Below are 8063 nucleotides of genomic sequence, written 5' to 3' on the forward strand. Positions count from 1 at the left end.
AAATTTGTTATACTTTCCTATTGTTAACCTGTCTTTTGTTACAGGAGTGTTGGCCTTGATCTTTATGCCCTGGAAGGAAAAGTATCACATATTTCTCCACCTACAGTCAACATGCTGTTTATTAGGTCTCTAGAATGTACCCACTTTATAACTGCAAGTTTGTACACTTTGACCAACATCTTCCCAATTCCCTCTCTTCCCCAGCCCCTAGCCACCACTTTACTACTCACTGCTTCTATAAATATGACTGCTTTAGATTCCAAGTATAAATGAAATCATATAGGTTTGCCTTTCTGTGGACACTTAGATTGTTTCCAACATACCATCTCTTATTAATGTTGAAAGAAATTTAGTGACCATACCACCACAGGAAATGTTAAGGTATTAGCCAATGTAGATTAATGACTGCTTTTTCCATTTTCTCTTTCTTCTCAGTGTTCTCTTCTCATGTTAGCAGACAAATGCCTAGAAGTGATGGCCAGATGATTATACATCCCTTTAAAAATAACTCTCTAACATGATATGGGTATATAGGGTTTTTTGATTTCATTTATCTCCCACCTTTTCCTAGCTCATTTCATTAGAAAGCCTGGAAAGGTGATGCCAAAAGTTTCACTGAAATCTATTTTGTATTTTGCTAGCTGGCTCCCATCACCAGTGTTGTTTATTGCATAGTTGTAAAAGCATAAAAAACAATCAGGTACTATTTGTCTTTCAAGACAAGTGTCAGTTGCTACAAACCATTTTATGATCTTTTAGGTGAGAGGCATGGTGTGTAAAATCAGGGTTTTGATCTACTGTGGAGAGAGCAGATTAGGTTTTCTCAGATTCCTTCATGGTCCTCAAAACTCTCCTCTTTGCTTTCATCATCCCGCTTTCCAAGGTGGCTCTGATGTTTCATTCCAGTTAGTTGCCTTCATGTTCTTACCCTCCAGGACTTGTGGGCACTAGACCTTTTCTTTCAGCCCCCTGATCCTCAAATCAAGATATGTACTAATCCTAGTCCCAATTCCAATTTAGATGAATGGCTGAACACAAATTCTTTAGTGTTAATAGATCAATGAATCATGACACATACTACATTTTCTGTTATTACATGAAATGATCTGTCCTTTGATTGTCATGCCAGACTTGGACTTTAGACTCACACTTGGATATAGCAGCAAGTAACCAGCTATTATTAAGACACAATGCATTTCAAAAATAAAATGGTTTTTAAAATATTAAAAACATACTCAGTAGTGCAATAACAGAGGTATAATAAAATATAAAATATACAAGAACCATCAAGTAAGATTTAGAAACTTGAAGAAAAGTATACAATGGCACACACTCTATTGGGCTGAAGGAAAGACACTCTTACAACTCCAGTATTTTCCATGAGACCCATATCTAATTGGCACACCATTCACGTTTAATTCTTGATTATGTACTATAGACATACTTCTCCCTGGGAATATAAGTCAGGCTGTAGATGCTCTATTGAATATAAATTCAGGTTGCTTTAGGAAGAAAGGCTCTAATGGTTAATGAATCCACCTGTAAAAGTCTTTACATTTGAATTCGCAACTACTAGGATATATTTTGAATGCATATTGGGAAGATAAAGCTCTTCACATGTGTGCATGTATGTACTCACGTGTGTGTGTGTGTGTGTGCATGTGGGTTTGTCTTGCTTGGCAAATCAAAAATAGTTTGTATATGTTGTGAGGGGTTATTTACAGTCAAATAAAAACTTGATTTGGTAGGCTTATGTGTAATATTTAGATAAGAGTTTAAGATATAGGGATTTGTTATAATAAACTATTTTATTCAAATATCATACCTTTTTTAGAATTTCTATTCAACTTCAAACACTCTTCAAAAACGCTTTTCTAATATATGAGGAATAAACCACCATATTTAAATTTGAAGGATTAGAAGATCCTTCAGCAATTCTAAAACTTTAAAATTGAATGTTTTACATGGAGACAGGAAGCCACCTTCAGAGAGCACTACATCCAATCAGGTGATTACAGTTGCATTTGATACCAGTGAAACATACCTGACTAAAACATATTGATAAAACTAAGAGAGGTTAATGAATGAAGATAGATGATAGATGATAGATAGCCATGTAAAATTTCTCTAATTATTTAAATATAGAGGCTTCATTAATTATTCTGCATTAATTATCTTGCACTTGGCATTGCCATTGCTCAAAAGAAATCTGTAAATGGTTTTAAGCTCCACTTACACCCCTGTTTGTGCAGTACTTCCAATGTTGGGTGACAGTTCTCAACTACTGTAATTATGCTGCTGAGAAATGCTTCCCTGGGAATGGGGAGTCTAATCTCTGAAGCATTCAGTGATTTGTAGCAGCATTATTGAGTTATAATTGACATATGTTAAATCGCTCATATTAAAGTATCAAATGTGAGAAGTTTCAACATTTGTATAGCCTCATGCAACTATCAAAACCATCTAAATCAAAGCAACCACTCTGGAAAGTTTCCTTGTGTCCTTATGTAAACCATTCCTTCTGCGCTTCCTTCATAACAATCAACTCTTTCCTCAGGTAATAAATAATTGATTTTCTATCACTACAGTTGAGTATACACTTTCTAGAATTTTATATAAGTGAAAACATACAGTATATACTCTCTTTGGTCTAGCTTCTTTTATCTGACACAATTATTTTGAGATTCGGTCACATGTATCAATAGTTCATTTCTTTTATTGCTGAGTAAAATTCTATGGTATCAGTTTATTGATCTACCTGTTGCTAGACATTGGGGTGTTTCCCACTTTTAGAAATTACAAATAAAGCTGCTATGTACATATGGCTATGAACATACAAATGTCTGTACAGATATATACTTTCATTTCTTTTGGGTAAAATCCTGTGGATGGTATATGTATGTTTAACTTTTAAGGAATAATATCTTTTAATGTACTTATTTGTTGTTCATAGATATCCTTTGGTAAAATGTCCACTCAAGTATTTTTCCTATCTTTAACTGAGGTTTTGTTTTCTTATTGTTGAGTTTTGGTATTTCTTTATATGTTTAAGATAAAATTTATTTAGATGATCTATGTTTTGCAAATATTTTCTCAGTTCATGGCTTGTTTTTTCATGGTCTTAACTGTGTTTTTTTGAAGAGAAGTTTTAAATTTTGGTGAAGTTCAATTTATCTTTTTTCTTTTATGGATCAGGGAGAAGCATGTAGTTTTAATAGGGACATGAACTATCACTGCTTTGACATTTTGCTTCAGGAAAAAAAAAAGCCTTTGCATTTGTTCCTAAAATGAAAACATTACTGTTTTCTATAACATAATTCTGAATCCTGTAGATTGTAATAATCATCTTTTGTTATATATGGTATCTCTGCTATGTTCATTTCATGTTAACAGTGTGGTATAGAAAGAGCAATGAGTACAACTAATATATTTTAAAAAATAAAAGAAGGAAGAAGAAAATGAACTTACAGAGCAAGAATTATGGCTGCCAATCTTAGGTACTTAGACCCTGGGATTCTAGATAGCCATGAACCTCATGTGTTTCCAAGGATGTTGACAAAGACACCATGAGGTTCTATCCTTGTGAGAAAGCTAAATTAGATGAATTTAGTTTTGGTTCGTTAGTTGATTTTAACTATAGGATGCTTAATAAACACCAATCTTAGGAAATAAAACATGCAGCATACAGGTTTTGTTCAGGGGTGGTAAGAATACTTCAAAGACATACTTTCAAGATTACACTTTTTGGGGGAGAAATTATAAAACTAAAACTAGTGGGGGATGATTGTTGTATTATGCACAGTAAAGGCAGATGTAACCTACCAATAGTTTACACTATCACTGTTTGCCATCAGCCACACAATTAATTTCCTTATCTTCACATTATGTTTGATCTCCTATTGCAGGGTAGATAAAGTGTAAAAAAGCAATTTAGACATAAGGTTAAAATGTAGATGAAAGGAGATAAAGAGAGAAAATATGAAAGAAAGTAAAAAAGCGGTAAGAGTAGAAGTATTAGAGGAGGATTAGGAGGATCCTTCAGGTTTTCATCTTTAGTTTCACTACTCAGAGTTTACAGAGTAGTATGATATTACAGAAACAAAACTTTATTAAAATTCATTTGACCCTGTGTAATATAATGTGTATAGACCAAACACTCACCAGCAACAACACCAACACCAACAACAAAAGCGTCTCTACAGAATTAACCTGCTTCCACAAAATTGACAAGTTGATGAAATTGAAGCCATACAGAGGTTTTCCTTAACAGTATTCCTCAGTGATAGGGAGAGGAGAAGCATGAATCCAGTGGAAGAAGCAGGGTGGGTGTGAGGGGACCAAGTGCAATAACAGCAAAGACTTTGTCAGATTTTCCTGTTTCAAAGGCAATTGGCATTTGAAGGTTTTCTAAAAGATGAACTAGTTTAGGTGACCAATGAGCACGCTTTGAGTTATTTTGCCTTTTTTTTAACCATTAAAGGCCTATTTATTCTGTAGCAGATCTGGTGATATTTTCACATGACTTAATAGTCTTTTTTAATATTCTATGCCAGGGGAAGATACATGCCTTTGCCACTTACTAACTTCACGATCTGGGCTCCTAACCAAAACTTCTCTAAGTCTCAGATTGCTCAACTTCAAAATAGGTCTAATGTGTATGTTTATTGCAGATGAAAACTAAGAAGGTAAATGGGAAATATTTAGCATATGTTTAGCACAGGACAAGCATTCAATACATATTTTTAAAACTGTATTTAATAGAAAAATCATTATTGTAAAATTATGCTTCTCAGCTTTAATCTTGTCTTTATATGTAGATTTTAAAGAATAGTAGAAAAGAAGAGAAATAACAATCTTTCCCCAACACTCTCTTGAGACAGACTGAACATCTCCTTTAATTAAAGAAGAGATTTACATTCTCTTATTACAATTATTTCTGTTACACATAAGCCTTTTTCAAATAATTCCAGAATTTTTCCATGACTCTGAAAAACTTAAACACTCTAGCCAACTTTTATTCTCTGTTTCCTCTTGAATAAGATTCCCATGGTCCGAGTATTAGGGATCGTTTTCCAGGAACATTTTTTCTTCTTATAATCATTACCACAACATTTAGTTTGAGGTTCATTGCAGACAGGTTTCTGGGTTTATTGTTATTCTTTGTAATAATTGTACAAGAAGCAGACTGCTTGTCTCTTTCATATTTAATAACCAGTAAAGACCCAATTAAAAGAGAAATTGTTTAGAAATAAAAATAGCATTGCCAAGAAAAAAGTTTTCATTGGAAAAAATCATGTATAAATTAGTGGCATAGTTTGAAGTAGTGTACATTGTTTTAAAACTTTTTTTCAACTGAAACATTAGCTACTAAATATATCTATAATTACTTCCATAGTTCTCTTTATTCATTTATCTTTTAAAGATAAATGCCTAATTTAATTTCTAATTTAGATTTACAATATATGGTCTTGTTATACTCATATAGGGCTTTTTAAGTGTTGTACAAATGCTTATTCAACTTCTATTTCTTAGTGATGATAAAAATGCAGTAACGGGGTGGCTGACAAGATGGCCGAATAAGAACAGCTCTAGTCTGCAGCTCCCAGTGAGATCAACGCAGAAGGTAGGTGATTTCTGCATTTCCAACTGAGATACCTGGCTCATGTCACTGGAACTAGACAGTGGGTGCAACTGACAGAGGGTGAGCTGAAGAAGGGTGGGGCATTGCTTCACCCAGGAAGCACAAGGAGTTGGGTAATGCCCTCCCCTAGCCAAGGTAAGCCATGAGGGTAAGCCATGAGGAACGGTGCATTCCAGGCCAGACATTATGCTTTTCCCAAGGTCTTCACAACCTGCAGACCAGGAGATTCCCTTGGATGCCTACACCACCACAGCCCTGGGTTTCAAGCACAAAACTGGGTGGTTGTTCTGGCAGACACAGAGCTAGCTGCAGGAATTTTTTTCATACCTCAGTGATTCCTGGAACACCAGTGAGACAGAACTGTTCACTCCCCTGGAAAGGGGGCTGAAGCCAAGGAGCCATGTGGTCTAGCTCAGTGGATCCCACCCCCACAGAACCTAGCAAGTTAAGATCCACTGGCTTGAAATTCTCATTGCCAGCACAGCAGTCTGAAGTTGACCTGGGATGCTCAAGTTTGGTAGGGACAGGGGCATCCTCCATTAGTGAGACTTAAGTAGGTGGATTTCCTCTCACAGTATAAACAAAGCCACCAGGAAGTCTAAACTGGGCAGAGCCCACTGCAGCTCAGCAAAGCCAGTGTAGCCAGACTGCCTCTCTAGATTCCTCCTCTCTGGGCAGGACATCTCTGAAAGAAAGGCAGCACTCCCAGTCAGAGGCTTGTAGATAAAACTCTCATTTTTCCTGGGACAGGGCATCTGAGTGCAGAGGCAGCTGTGGGTGCCACTTCAGCATACTAAAACATTACTGCCTGCCAGCTCTGAAGAGAGCAGTGAATCTCCCAGCATAGCACTCAAACTCTGCTAAGGGACAGACTGCCTCCTCAAGTGGGTCCCTGACACCCATGCCTCCTGACTGGGAGACACCTACCAGCAGGGGTCAACAGACACCTCATATAGGAGAGCTTTGGCTGGCATCTGGCAGGTGCTCCTCTGAGACAAAGCTTCCAGAAGAAGGAACAGGCAGCAATCTTTGCTGTTCTGCAGCTTCCACTAGTGATAACCCAAGCAAAGAGAGTCTCGAGTGGACCTCCAGCAAACTCCAGCAGACCTACAGCAGAGGGTCCTGACTATTAAAAGGAAAACTAAACAAACAGAAAGGAATAGCATCAACATCAACAAAAGGACATCCATACAAAAACCTCATTGGAAGGTCACCAACATCAAAGGCCAAGGATAGATAAATCCATGAAGATGAGGAAAAACCAGTGCAAAAAGGCTGAACATTCCAAAAACCAGAATGCCTCTTCTCCTCCAAAGTATCACACCTCTTCACCAGCAAGAAAACAAAACTGGACAAAGTATGAGTTTGATGAATTGACAGAAGTAGGCTTCAGAAGGTGGGTAATAACAAACTCCTCTGAGCTAAAGGAGCATGTTCTAATCCAATGCAAGGAAGCTAAGAATCTTGAACAAAAGTTAGAGGAATTGCTAACTAGAATAACCAGTTTAGAAAAGAAGATAAAACAACCTGATGGAGCTGAAGAAAAAAGAATGTAAAGAAATGAACAAAGACTCCAAGAAATATGGGAGTATGTGAAAAGACCAAACCTACATTTGATTGGTGTATATGAAAGTGACGGGGAGAATGGAACGAAGTTGAAAAACACTCTTTAGGATCTTATCCAGGAGAACTTCCCCAACCTGGCAAGACAGGCCAACATTCAAAATCAGGAAATACAGAGAACACCCCAAGGATACTTGAGAAAAGCAACCCCCAAACAAATAATCGTCCAATTCACCAAGGTTGAAATGAAGGAAAAAATATTAAGGGCAGCCAGAGAGAAAGGTTGGGTTACCTACAAAGGGAAGCCCATCAGACCAAAAGTGGATCTCTCTGCAGAAACCCTACAAGCCAGAAGAGAGTGGGGGCCAATATTCAACATTCTTAAAGAAAATAATTTTCAACCCAGAATTTGATATCTAATAAAACTAAGCTTCATAAATGAAGGAAAAATAAAATCCTTTACAGACAAGCAAATGCTGAGAGATTTTGTCACCACCAGGCCTGCCTTATAAGACCTCCTGGAAAAAGCACTAAATATGGAAAGAAAAAACCGGTACCAGCCACTGCAAAAACATACCAAATTGTAAAGACCATCGACACTATGAAGAAACTGCATCAACTAACATGCAAAATAACTAACTAGCATCATAATTACAGAATCAAATTCACCCATAGCAATATTAACCTTAAATGTAAATGGGCCAAATGTCCCAATTAAAAGACACAGACTGGCAAACTGGATAAAGAGTTAAGACCTACCAATGTGCTTTATTCAGTAGACCCATGTCACACACAAAGACACACACAGGCTCAAAATAAAGGGATGGAAGAATATTTACCAAGCAAATGGAAAGTAAAA

This window comes from Cebus imitator, unplaced genomic scaffold, assembly GCF_001604975.1.
Source record: "Cebus imitator isolate Cc_AM_T3 unplaced genomic scaffold, Cebus_imitator-1.0 Scaffold161, whole genome shotgun sequence".
Lineage (NCBI taxonomy): Eukaryota > Metazoa > Chordata > Mammalia > Primates > Cebidae > Cebus > Cebus imitator.